General features: G+C 45.3%; 2 pseudogenes; both read left to right on the top strand.

Moving 5' to 3' along the window:
- Positions 1-10337, top strand: part of LOC126564380 (uncharacterized) — a 590020-nt pseudogene extending 579683 nt beyond the window's left edge.
- A 3474-nt stretch (positions 10338-13811) lies between these two features.
- On the top strand, positions 13812-14566 carry LOC126564371 (uncharacterized; annotated as a pseudogene).
- The last annotated feature ends 99 nt before the right edge of the window (positions 14567-14665 follow it).

Here is a 14665-nt window from a genome sequence, read left to right as displayed (position 1 = left end):
GGCTCGATGAGTGAGTGGATGTTGGAGATGAACTTTGTATGGAAGAAGGAATTTCTGTGTGTGGTAGTGTAAAGCGGACTATTTTTTTGAATTTATCGGCGTCTGCTCGTCGAAAAAAATGCACTGAGTGTTAAGATCGCTTGGGTGATCTTTCTCGCATCTCTCGGCTTTATGGCCAAAACGATAATGGAACCAACATATCCATCGGTTAGGCGATTTTTGGCGTGCTGGAGTGGGTGAACGTTTGCCATAAAACTCTCTCGATCTCGAATGCTGTCTCGCTCGCCGATCATATGGTCCGGGTCGATGAACTGCTAACACCTCATCGAGACGCTGCGTGATCGCTTCTACCTTGCTTTCTAATGCGGCTATTTGGTTTACCTGTGAAGGACATTCTTCCTTTTCTCCTGTGCCAACTGCTGACACTTCTCCATTTGGCGCTTCTAGGATTCTGTCTGCTGCACGCGCCTGATCATCGAGAGAGGCCGAAGGGATCGCCATTATAATCGAGCGAACGGTTGTGGGGAGTGCTCGAAGCCATATGTTAAAAAGGACCGCGTCGGAACATATGTCCCCGCCCGTTCGACGCATCTCTGCCAACAGTTGGCTCGGCTTCTGATCGCCAAGTGACACACCGGATAGCAAACTCGTCAGCCTTCGGTTTTCGGAAGGCTTGTAGTACTCGATGACCGCCGTTTTCATCGTCACATATTTGTCGCTTGTTGCCGTGGTATTACACTTCGCAATGGTGGAGTGAAAGTGTTTGGCTTTGGTGCCCAGTGCTACGACAACCGCGTTAAACATATGTTTATCGAGCTTAATGCCGTTCATGCAAAATGCAGCCTCGAGACACACGAACCATATCTCTACGTTGTCCGCGTCAAACGGCGGGCACCACATTCGCGGGCATGATGCCGCGATCTCCTGTCCTTCTTCTTTGCAATCGACGGGTGGATTCATCTTCGGCGTTAAAAAAAAAAAAAAACGATTTTTTTTATGCACTGCACGGTTCGAATCACGTCGGGGTCACCAGTTTGGGAGTACTCGAGAAGGACGTTTCGGACGATATTAATTAATTGGGACGAGGCTGTTGTCGGTTCGGTGGTTGATGACTTACTAACTATATTTCTTATCCTACGCCTACGCTTCTCCTATGCTAACGCTAATTGTTTATACTAGTGGATCGGGGTGCACGCTACAACTGGTTTGGATTATTGTGGACCATTGTTTTTGAGACCTGTTCATCGCAAGGCAGCTCCACGAAAGTGCTACATCTGCGTATTTGTCTGCATGGCTACCAAGGCAGTGCACCTCGAGTTGGTGTCTGATCTCAGCACGATGGCTTTTCTGATGGCACTCGATCGATTTGTCTCCCGAAGAAATAAGCCAGCTCATCTTTATTCTGACAACGGTACTAATTTCGTCGGCGCCAATAACTCATTGCATCGTATTTACGAAATGCTACAGAAGGACGAAGGCAAGATTAGCCGGCATTTAGCAGATCAGAACATTCAGTGGCATTTCATACCCCCACGTTCACCTAATTTCGGAGGGTTATGGGAGGCCTCAGTCAAGGTGGCCAAGAAGCAATTGGTTCGTCAGCTTGGTTCTGCCATGCTTTCCGAAGAAGAAATGACCACCGTTCTTGCAAAAATTGAATCCTGTTTGAACTCGCGTCCGTTAACCGCGCTATCGGAAGATCCTAGCGACTTCTCCGCATTAACTCCATCTCATTTTCTCTTTCAAGAAGGTTTCGCTCCTCTACCTGAGCCAGATGTAATGTCCGTGCCGCTCAACCGATTGGGTCGCTACCAGTTGCTTCAGCGTCACTCGCAAGTCTTTTGGAAGAGATGGTGTAACGAGTATTTGAAGACTTTGAACAGCCACCATCATTATGCAGGGAAAATACATCGTTTGGAGGTGGGAGACATGCCGATCTTGAAGGACGAGCAACTACCTGCGACACGTTGGCCGTTAGCTCGAGTTCATGAGTTACATCCAGGAGAAGACGGAATCATTCGAGTTGTCACAGTGCGTACTGCGACTGGGCTTGTAAAGCGGGCTATAAGTAAATTATGTACATTAGAATGCGCTAGAGAAACTTGAAAACCGAGTTGTTCAAGGGGGCCGGAATGTTTGACACCGAAATGTCAAACGGTATGATCCAACCTGGCGAGTAGAAGATGTCAGATTGGAGAGGAAGGAAGAGGAGGAAGAGAGAGTAAAAAGTTAGTTGGATATGAGCACGCGTCGTTATCGGGTCGCTCCAAATATCGAAACATTTTGTAATTACTAAAAGGAAATATACACAACGTAGGGACTGAGACATTGAGTCTTTTTATTTAAGTACACGATCACGGTACAAAACAGTAGTGGTTTCGTTTGTAGTTGTTTTAATTGCAGGGATACTAGCAGCTTGGTTCGTGCTGGTATTATTTACAGGGGTACTAATAGTTTTGTTTCTAGTGGATCTATTTACAGGTGTACTAGCAGTTTTAGTCGCTTTTTTCATTTAGTAAAAGTAGGTTAACAAGTAGAGCGTGTAACAGTATGAGCCGATAATATGTATGGAGGAACAAGAAAATGTAATAGCTATTGAAATACCATTTGAAATGAATATAATTGCTAAAGATCACTTTACTCAAATATTTTTTTTTATATATATATTATTTTTATAATTTTTTTTTTATATATATATATATTATTTTTTGATAATACGGCACTGGACCGTCATATTCAATTGTTAATAAATATATTATTTTTTTTTTCAACGCATATTGGGAATATGTGAAAAATCATAGAATTAAAGAAGACCCATCACGGTCGAGTGATTATATTATTTGCTTTCGAAAAGACCACGAGGTTTCATCCGACTATCAAACACAATTAGTGTAGAGTTATACGTGTAGAAAAAAAAATCACTTTCACAAAACGATTTGGTTTCACGTGGCACGATTTATAAATAAATAAATAGCAATAAATAAGGAAATAATTTACATAATTTAAAAACGAAATAAATAACACAATAAAAAAATCCTATCTAGCTTAAATTTTACAAACTTTTGGTTTTGTGTGGCACTTGTATGGTGGTTTCACGTACCTTTGTTCCGTAGAGGTTATGCGTCTGCACCTGGATCGGCGAGGTTTGAGCAGCGCGATGGCGGCACTCGATGGGCTGGTGTAGCTGATATCTGGTTTAACGCGGTGGCGCGGCACGGTGTTCGATGGTACGCGTTCTGTCGCTCGGCGTGATGATCTTCTCGGATGCTGGTGTTGCTGCTCGACGTGGTCAGCGCGATGGCGGAGTTCGACGCTCTGACGTCACGTGTTCATTCTGGTTTGGTCTTCGTTATGCTCATTTGGTTTGATCTGGCTGATCAGCGTAATGATGGTTAACGATTTTGCTGTTTGACGATTTTAACGATCAGCATAATTATGGTTGTCTCTTTGTGTTGTTCACTGGTCTGCGGGTGGTGTTGGGTTCGATGCTTTTTCGTAGCTCTTTTCGGTCGGTGTAATGGTATGCGTTCAGATTTTTTGTTATCTGCACTTCACTGTACGTACTTTACGATTCACAGATGTCGTACGGTAAACTTTAGCAGGGCTCCTGGCAGGATCGCCATGTTATATCTCTCTCTTTCGGAGTTTACGATATCAAATTCGTACACACGCGTTTTGAAGGTTTTACGATTTACTACGCAGCATCTCCACACGTGAGACACCACGTCAGAACAGGAAAAAGAGGCCGATCCCCACCACGTGCACACTTATATAGGCTATGTGAGTTCCCCGCTTGGGAACTCCCTAACTAGTGAGAGTTTTCTAACTTAACGAATCTACTTACAGTGACTACCTAACTTAACGCTACAACAAAGGAGTGGTTTTTAAATGGTCGATACCTAGTGTTTGTGAGAGTTTTTTAAATAGTTCACTTTCGAATTGTCTTCCGCGGTCAGTGGTGATTTTAATTGGTACGCCGAACCTTGCGATCCAGTTGGCAATAAACGCTCGTGCCACAGTTTCTGCCGTCATGTTAGGTAGAGGGATTACTTCCGGCCAACGGGTGAACTTATCTATCAGTGTTAAACAGTACATATTTCCTTCCGATGGAGGTAATGGGCCGATGAGGTCGATATGCACGTGCTGAAATCTTTGTTGTGGTATTGTGATATGTTCTGCTTTAGTGATGTTGTGCTTCGTTACTTTGGTTTTTTGACATTCCAAACAGCTAGATACAAACTCCTTGCAGTCCTTTCTTATAGATGGCCATACGTAGCGCTGCGTAACTAGGTGTGTTGTACCGCGAATGCCCGGGTGTGACGTACCGTGCATCTTTTCGATAATTCGTTGACGAAGGGCTGTCGGAACTAAAGGTCGGATTGTTGAAGTGGACATGTCGCAATACAGAGTGCCCTTTTTTGATGGTAGCTCCAACTCCTTCAAAACTATTGTGCTGGCAGCAGGCGGTTTGTGCACATGGGCTTGTATATCCGTATCCAACCTTTGCAATTTTGCCATTTTATCGTAATCGATTGGATCGGAAGCTATGGTTTCTATTCTGCTGAGCATATCTGCAATGTTGTTGTTGTTCCCCGGGATGTGACGAATATCTGTCGAATATTCACTGATGAAATCAAGTCGGCGTAGTTGTGTGGGGCTTGCTCGTTGTGGTCGTTGTTTAAATGCCGTGACTAAAGGCTTGTGATCGGTGTAAATGCTGAAAGTTTGGCTCTCGAGGAAGTCACGGAAATATTTAACGGACTCATATACAGCGTATAGTTCTCGGTCGTATGTGCTTGCTTTCAGCATACTAGGACACAGTTTCTTTGAGAAAAACGCCAGAGGCTGAAGGCCCTCGTTCGTTGTTTGATGAAGTGCTCCTCCAACGGCTGCATTCGACGCGTCGGCATACAGGCAAAGTTTGGCGAATGGTGACGTGTGTGCGAGCAACGTAGCGCCAACTAATTCCCTTTTACAGTTTTCGAACGCCTCATTTTTCTGTTGGTCCCATACGAGAGGGGTGTTGTCATTACGCACGTTTCCGGTGATCATTGTTTGTAATGTCGTTTTGTTTTTTGCTGCATGTGGGATAAAACGGCGATAGAAATTTATCGTGCCCAAGAATGTTTTCAGTTGTTTAGCGATCTTCGGCCTCGGGAAATCTATGATGGCCTGTACCTTCGCTGGGTTGGGTTTGATCCCTTGCGGCGTTATCACGTGACCGAGAAAAATCACGGATGATTTTCCTATTTGGCATTTTTCGGCATTAATTGCTAATCCGTTTTCTCTTAGTCGTTTGAATACCGTTTCTAAGTGTTTTTTGTGCTCTTCTACGCTGGATGACGCAATACATAAGTCATCTATGTATGGAAACACAAATGAAAGATCTCCAAATATTGCGTGTAGATAGCGTTGCAAGGTTTGTCAAGCGTTTCTGTGCCATGTAGAATGTTACTCACGTCTTGTATGTGTGGTATAGGGTATCGGTCTGGTTCGGTAATAGCGTTTAAGCCCCTATAGTCGCCGCAAGGTCTCCATTTGCCGTTTGGTTTTTTAACCATATGCAACGGGCTAGCCCAGCTGCTTTTTGATGGTTGGCAAATGCCCTGCTCGGTCATATATCGGAACTCGGCTTGGGCTTCTCGCAGTTTATCAAAAGATCAAAATCAAAAGCAAAAGATCGGTGGACCAGTGATGAGGATTTGGTGTTCAACTGCTTTCGTAGGTTTGTGCAGAGTGTTTAGTGTTGTTAGATCTTTGTAGCGTTCGATTATACCGGCTAATGGTTTCGTTATGCAGATGGTGGAAATAGTGGGTTTGTTACAACGGTTGGTGCTTTGTATATGCAGCATCTCTGTGTTGTCAATTAGTCTTTTCCTCTTCGAATCAACCAACAAATCATAATGTTTAAGGAAATCTGCACCGATTATGGGTGTGCTAACGTCGGCTTTATCGCGTTTATCGTCCCATGGGAATTCCCTTTTCAAACCAAGCGTAAACCCACTTTTAAATCCACGTTTAATGTTTTCTGACCGTATGTGGCTATTTTAGTACCGTTAGCAGCAACAAGGTTACGCGATGGTGAAGGAGTTAGCCTTTCTTTTGGATTTGGTGGTAAAACCGATATTTCGGCCCCAGTGTCGATCAAAAAGCGGTGATGGGACATATTATTGGTAATATGTTTGCGGCAGATGTATGATGATGTGGTAGTAGTGTGGTCTTGTGAAGTGTTGGGTTCTAAGCGGTGATGTGGTGAATATGGTGAGTTACTGCCGGAGATGAATCTGAGTGTTTCAGGAGTGTTGGGTTCTGCTTGGTGATGTGGTGAGTGATTATTTGATAAACTTGGTGTGGGTGACAGAGTGTCTGGGTACGGAAGTGTAAAACGGACTATTTTTTTTGGTGTAAGGGTCTCTGCTCGTCGAAAAAAAAAACACTGAGTATTGCGATCGCTCGGGTGGTCCCTCTCGCATCTCTCAGCTTTGTTGCCATAGCGGTAATGGAACCAGCATATCCATCTGCGTGGTGATTTTTTACGCATTTCAAATGAGCGCCTACTCCAGGACTCTCTCGTTCTCGACCGTTGCCTCGGTCGTCGATCGAATGATTCGGGTCGATGCACTGCCAGCACCTCCTCGAGCCGCTGCGTAAGTGCCTCAACTTTCCCTTCTAATGCGGCGATTTTGTTTGCCTGCCAAGAACAATTTTCCGCGACCCTGGTGCGAATTGCTGACACTTCTCCGTTCGGCACTTCCATAATCTTGTCGGCAACCACAGCTTGTTCATCTAAGGAAGCGGAAGGAATCGTAGCGATGATGGACCGAACCGCTGGTTTGAGGGCTCGAAGCCAGATGTTGGAGAGAACCGCGTCGGAACACCTGTCTCCACCCGTTCGGCGCATCTGCGACAAAAGTTGACTCGGTTTTTGATCGCCAAGCGAGACACCGGATAGTAAGCTGGTAAGCCTCTCACTCTCTGAAGGCTTAAAATGGTCAATGGCCGCCTTTTTTATGACCTGCTATCTATCACTCGTCGTTTCGGTGTTACATCTCGCGATGGCAGAATAAAAATGCTTGGCTTGGGTACCCAGTGCTACGATAACCGCGTTAAACATATGCTTGTCGAGTTTTGTTATTATTATTATTATTATTATTATTATTATTATTATTTATTAACGTGTTGTCTGCCTATAGGCTACACTACACTCTTACACTCTACTTAAAATTATTTAACTCTAAACTTAGAGAAATGGGGAGGGAGTTGAGTGCTAAAGGGAAGACCGCATACTGGAGCGTAAGGATGGAAGGGAGAGATGGAAATCGAACACAAGAGACGAGGAGTTAAACGAACGCAGTGCCCTCAAAAAAGGATCGTTGCGACCGGCAGACGTACGGCGCCTAGGGATAATCAAAGGGGGACGAATACGAAGGGAACGGTTAGGGACATAGAACGGGATGGAACCAAGCAGAGAAGGAGCATCTATACAGTTCAACAAGAGGGAAGCGACAAAAAGTGCTTGGGAACGTGATCGACGGTCTTCGAGAGAGTCAAGACTCAGCAACTGACACCTTGACTCGTAACCGGGCAGGGTGGAGGTGGATCTTCCAAGGAATTTGCGGACTGCAAACCTGGTAAAAGACCTCTGCACCCGCTCGATTCGATCCATATGGATCCGAGCCGTTGGTGACCAGATTACTAAGCAATACTCCAGCAATGACCTGACCAGCGAACAGTACAGCGTTTTCAAACACAGAAGATTAGAGAAGTCACGAGCAATACGCTTCAGGATACCCAGTGTTTTCCAGGCTCTAGCAACCATAGAGTCGATGTGGGACGTTAGGGTAAGGCCACTATCGAGCCATACGCCTAAGTCCTTGACCAGCGAAACCCCGTTGACTAGGACCTGATCAAGCACATAAGGATTCAGGAAAGGAGTGCGGGAACGAGTAAACGAAATGATTTGACACTTCACAGGACAAAGGGTGAGAGAGTTATGAGCACACCAAGAGGAAAAACGGTTAAGAACAGTTTGAAGGAAAACGCAATCCGCACCCGATGAGATTGGGAAAAAGATTTTCACATCATCGGCATAGCAAAGAAAGCTATCTTGTGGCAAGACAGAAGTAATGTCATTAAGGAATAGGACGAACAATAGAGGACTTAAGACACTACCCTGGGGAACACCGGCCCCAGAACAGAAGGAAGTAGAGAAATTAACATTTAGTTTAACACGATATGAACGCGTATTTAGAAGTGACTGCAACAATTTAACAATTATGCTGTTGATCCCTAATTGAGACAATTTCTCAAGAAGTAACTCATGAGAAACGCGATCAAACGCGGATTTGAAATCCGTGTAAATAGCGTCGACTTGAGGCACAACATCAAGATGAGTCGACACGAACGACGTAAAACACATGAGGTTGGAGGAAGTGGAACGTTTAGGAACAAACCCGTGCTGTTGAGGAATGACAAGACTACGAGAAACGTTAAGGATACAGGCATGCAAGACATACTCAAATACCTTGGCAAATGCACATAAAAGTGAGATACCGCGATAGTTCGAGACAATGGAGGGATTTCTCTTCTTAAGTATAGGAACAAGCCAAGCTTGTTTCCAGACCGAAGGAAAAACGGACGAACACATAGATAAACGGAATAACTTTAGTAACAGAGGGGCGAAAACAGTACTACATTTTTTCACAACTACAGCAGGGATACCGTCAGGACCAGGAGAAAAGGATGATTTGAGTTTGTTAATGGCGAGGAGTATTGCATCGATCGTAATAAGAGAGGAAGGAATAGTGTTTGAAGTCTCTGAAATATGTGATCTAACTGAAGTAATTAGAGGCTGACTATTCACAGGAGCAGAGCAATTGGAGGAGAAATGTTCAACAAAAAGGGCGCAGATATCAGAGCTATTGTCAACCGACACATCTCCGAGCGACATAACAGTGGGAATGGAGGCGGTTTTGCGCTGACTCTTGACGAAAGCCCAGAAGGAATTATGACGGGAATGAAGACGGATTTGGAGTATGTGGAGGTAACCAGTGTGGAGGTGGAGGTAACCAGGAGGGGGGGGATTGAGGGGGGAATGACAGAGGGCAACATAACGGTAACGCCGCATTTATAATTTCGTAAAAATGGTCAGTTGCCTCATTTACCGACGAGAAGAGTCCAAAAAAGACCAATCGGAGGCGCCCAACATACGGGCCAATTTCGCGGAATCCAACTTACGAAAGTTAAACCCTCGCCTCATGCTATGGATAGGGGAGGGGAGGGAATCACTAGCACTAACAGATAAATTAAACTCTAGAGCTGGGTGGTAATTGTCTAACCTAAGTAAAGGTATGGCAGCACTTGATACTCTCGAGGCAGTGAACAGAGCCGACTCATTAATGAAAACTAAATCTAACTGTCTGTTCATTGAGTTTTTTACGTTCGAAATTTGTTTAAGATTACATTCATGTACTCCATCACAAAAATAAGCATGAGAGGGTGAAGTGGGGAATGGGACGAAGAATCCATCGGCGGACGACCAGGAAATATGTGGTTGATTAAGTCCCCACAAAGGAGTAATACGTCGTGCGGCTTCATACGCCGTTGTACATCCGCGATCGAGTTGAACAGCGAATCTAACACTGCTGTGTTTCTGCTTGATTCGGGAGGGATGTAGTATACTCCGATGAAGACACGGATTCCCTTACAGAGCACATTTATCCACAGGATTTCTAAGGAGGGATAGCACACAGGAACTTGCGATGTTGTGAGATTCGATGAGCAGGCAATAAGAACTCCTCCACCGCGGGTGGCACTGATATTATTAGATGTACGATCGCATCGGTAAACGATGAGGTTGTCATCGGAAAAGAGTGACGAGGGTATCGAATCATCCAACCAAGTCTCGGTGATAACAATGACGTCATAATATATATCCGTGAGTGCGAGGCGAAGATCAGTAAGCTTAGTTCTAATACCTCGCGTATTTTGGTAGTAGAGATTTAACTTATGATTGGTGTTGGGAGAGTGGGAACCGGTGTGGACGATTGTTATTGCTGCGCCTGCAATGGTGGTGGTGAAGACGGACCCGTGGTATTGAGTGTTGTGGGAGCCAATGTAGATGTGCGAGCCGGCGATAAGCTAGCATTAGTATCTTGCAGATCCGTCCGTTGATGAGTGCTGGAGATGGAGTGCGGGTGGTGAAACTCGGTTGCGGAACGTGCTACGTTGTTTACGGTTCGTCTATCAACGAACTCCTTAAAGGCTGTTCCGATAGGCCAGGTGGACTGTGACAAGGCTCGATCCTGGAGCGCGAGCGACAAACCGACCTTAAATGACGAAAAGGTCAGCGTGCTGGGATCTCGACTAGCAGGCACTAACTTTCTCACGATGACATCATCAGTGCTGAGTTACTGCTTAACGAACGCCAGTACTTCTTCGACAGTGGCCATCGGTCGGCAGCGCGACAGGTACAGCCAAAATCTAGGCGTTTCGGGTGGCAGCAATAATGCGGCATGAGATGGAGCTATTATCGGGGCTGTGCCGGTAAGTAGTGGATGAGTCTGTACATCTGACGGGGGGGAGCGATCAATCAGGCGACGCTTTGCAGGATTAGCCGGTTCGGTTAAAGGTGTAAGTGTGCATTCAGGAGTGTGCGTTTCAGTTGCGGCAATGCGGTTCGAGGATGAAGTGGTGGGCTGGGGTCGGACACTAGTGTGATGTGTCAGTAAAGAGAGCAACGAACGTTTCGTCTTCTCCAAGGCAGATGACATGCGGGACTCAAACTCAGCCGTTAGTTGAGATTTGAGATCGTTGAGTGCATCGTTCAGCTCAGCAATCACAACTGAGCGACCGCTGCTGCGTAGCTCACAGCATCCGGGGCATAACCATAGAAACTGGGTGCCTCCCTTGGTAAGTTCCTTAAACACTGCGTTACTTACACCCATACACGAACGATGCATCCAGCCTTTGCAGAAACCATGACACTTGTAGGAGGGATCCTCGGGTGCTGATACACGGGAACATGACACGCATACGTCTGCCATCAGGAAGTGTGAGATCAACGACCGACGATCACAAGGCGCCAAGCAAACTTCTATCCGGAACAAACTCGTGAAGCACAAAAACACAAGATCAGTGGCAGTTTTATGCTGATAACAATCAATCCGCAATCCAACGCAGAGAAACAACTGCCCACTTGCAGTAATCAGTGCAGTACGCGAAATTGTGAGAAGTAACGTGAATCGGTTAATTTAATCCGTTATATCGAGGAGCGGTGCAAAGTACGTGTTGTCAGTGCGAAACGGTGAATGTGTATTGTGGTAGTTTAACCGCGTTCATGCAGAATGCAGCCTCGAGACACACGAACCACGTCTCCACGTCTTCTGCGTCAAACGGTGGGCACCACATTCGCGAAATTGACGACGCTATCTCCTATCCTTCTTGCTTGCACTCGACGGGTGGGGTAGTCATGTTTAACTTTCCAATTTAAAAAAAAAAACCTAAAAGGAACGCTTCAGGATGTTATCGCGGCACTGCACTGTTCGAATCACGTCGGGGTCACCACTTTGGGGGTTATCTTTCGCACTGGGTTTCGGACAGTCGTATTAAAGTGATGGTTTAACTCTTTGTGGTTTAGTGGTTGAGATCTTACTGACTATATTTTATTTCCTACTTCGTGCTCCTTCGTCATTCGGCATCTAACCTTATGTTAGCAAAGTGGTTTGTGTGTTATGTTTATAAATAGGGATCGAGACGCCCGCTACAAAACAACTAGTACTACAACATATGCCACTATTTCCATGCTACGGAACATCTTCGCTCGCTTCGGTATGCCGGAAACATTGGTTAGCAACAACGGTCCACGATTTACAAGCGGCCTGTTTGAGGAGTATTGCAACAACAACGGAATCGAGCACATCACCACTCCACCATTCCATCCGCAATCGAATGGTCAGGCGGAGCGTTTCGTCGATACGCTGAAACGAACACTGCGGAAAATCCAGAGTGACGAGACATCCCTTGATGAGTCTCTGGAGCTTTTACTCTTGACCTACCGATCGACAACAAACGCGCAGTTGAGCCAGCAGAAAATTCCAGCAGAGGAAATGTTCGGCCGCCCCATCAGGACAGCACTGGAGCTGTTGCGGCCCCCGTCATCACACTCACTTTCTCCTTCCTTATCCTCCATTTCAGATCGAAGTTTTAATTCTGGCGAACTCGTTTCTACAAAGCATTTCCGCAGAAACTCATGGAAGTGGATACCGAGATAGATCGTTCGTACCTGCGGATGAGTTATGTATGACGTCATTGCGAGCGATGGACGTCTACTCCGGCGCCATATAAACCTTATAAGGCGACGTGTGGTTAGTAGTACACCTGAGGGACATCAGCTGCCGCTTGATGTACTGTTAGCGGAGCGGGCTTCCTTTTCTCAGCCTGAACCAACCCAGTCGGTAGATGAACCAAGCATAAGTGAGTCAGCCGCGCATCCACCGTCATTGCTCACTATGCCATCGCCAGCAGCGAGCACCCCGAAGGATGTTCCTGTGACGACATCCATATTGCTACATTCCTCCGACCTTTCCAACCGTCACGAAGGTAGGACCAGCCAGCACGTGATGGATTTGCCACGCAGGTCTTCTCGAGTAAGATGACTTCCGCGTCGGCTTCCCTATTGACATTTTATAGCTACTTTTTATCGATTTCGTGCGGTCGGTTCCTTAAACAGGATTCTTAAACCTTCCTTAAACCGCCTCGGTTTAAGTGAGATTATACCAGTCGAAAAGCCTTTTATCATGCAGTTTTTTCTCGTTTCTTGCTGTCAAACCAAAGCCGTCAAAAGCCAACGGCTAATGACGGCACAAATCAAAACAAAAACAAATACACGGTGTCCATACATTTTTTTATTCAGAAAAATAACCACTAGAGCACGTTAAGGCAATATTCCTGCAAACGGAAAACAAAACGGTAAGTTGTTTAAAAGCTTTTTGTACGTACTAGAAGTTAAATTTTATCTTACCCGAACTTCCGTAAAGGAAAAATGTTTCAGGCAACGCCACTCAAAACAGAAGCTTCCGAGTAAGCATCGGCATCCAGCAATGACACATTGCTTGCCCTGAAGGCCAGGCTGCCGAAGATCAGCATCAAGAGGATAGCGTCACCGGTCGCCAGGTCAAAACAATCCGGCAACGTTGCTACAGGAGTCGGTACAGTTGGTAGAACGATTGTAGGGCCGCAAAAAATAAATGCACCGAATACTTCACAAGCATCAGGACCATCCGGCTTCGTTATCACTAAGAAAGAAATAGTTAGTCCAAAGCTAGTCAACAACCAAAAAGTATACCGGCCAGCACCTACCGTGAAAATTTTCGTGCTCAGCAGCACCTTCACGTTCAGCAACACCCAACACCATAGACCATCACCCTGTACCATCCAAAGCAGCATCGTCCAATGCAACATCATCCGACATGCCAGCATTTCTTGTAAAAAAAGAAAGGGTTCATCCAAGGCTAGTGAACATCCAAAAAGCATACCGGCCGGCACCTACGGTTAATATTTCCTGCTCAGCATCACCCAACAGCATAGCCCACCATCCTGTACCATCCAAAGCAGCATCGTCCAATGCAACATCATCCGACATGCCAGCATTTCCTGTAAAAACAGAAAGGGTTCATCCAAGGCTAGTGAACATCCAAAAAGCATACCGGCCTGCACCTACGGTTAATATTTCCAGCTCAGCATCACCCAACAGCATAGCCCACCATCCTACATCATCCAAAGCAGCATCGAACAGGGAAACATCATCCGGCATGACTGCATTTCCTGCAAAAGGTACAGAAAAATTTCCCTTGAAAACAGGAAAACTGTACAGGCCGAAACTTATCGTCAATGTACCATTAAATACATCACCAGCTGAGGAAGTGTCTTGTTCATCAAGCAGCACAGGGCCATCTACTATCGTTCCTGAAACTCCAGATCCAGCTTCATAGGCAGAATTTCAACGCAAAACTCTGGAGCAACTTGCCGCACTGAATAAGTCGTCTGCACTTATGTGGGCTGAACTGAATTATCTGACCGATCATAGAAACAAAGAAAACCAGCTTTCTGCATCCAACAACCAAGCAACCGGAAATCCAAACCTTTCTGCAAATGACACTTTTTTGGATGTTGTAAAAACCGAAAAAGAACTAAAGTTTTTTGATGAACAACTGTCTGACGACTTTGAGTCCGTCCTTCTGCACCTTTCAGAGAGGCTGATAGGAAAATACGAGCCAAAAAGCCGTATGCTTGATACGTTTACCATGCTATTTGAGAAGAAATTTGTTGCGCAGTGCAGTTGGCGAGGTGGCGGAAAAAATGGACCTAAAACAAGAATGGACACTAATACTAATTTATTGCGCCTTTTTAAGGCAGTAGGAGAACACGTCAGTATTCTAGTCTCAATGGAAGACGTGGAACGTTTCTTCAAAAACAAGCTCAAAGCAGTTTTCAGCACTATAAAGGACTGATTAAAAGCTCTACCAAATGTGAACACAAACGTGAACAACGCAATAATAAAACATAAGTTTCTTTTATACGTAAAACGTTGCGCGACAATATTTTAATTCCTTATTAACGGGAAAATCCAAAATTAGAAATAGTTCATAGTACGTGACTATCGAAA

Source organism: Anopheles maculipalpis, chromosome X, assembly GCF_943734695.1.
Source record: "Anopheles maculipalpis chromosome X, idAnoMacuDA_375_x, whole genome shotgun sequence".
NCBI classification, from domain to species: Eukaryota; Metazoa; Arthropoda; class Insecta; order Diptera; family Culicidae; genus Anopheles; species Anopheles maculipalpis.
The sequence above is the reverse complement of the archived record's forward strand: the minus strand, read 5'-3'. Positions and strand labels throughout refer to the sequence as shown.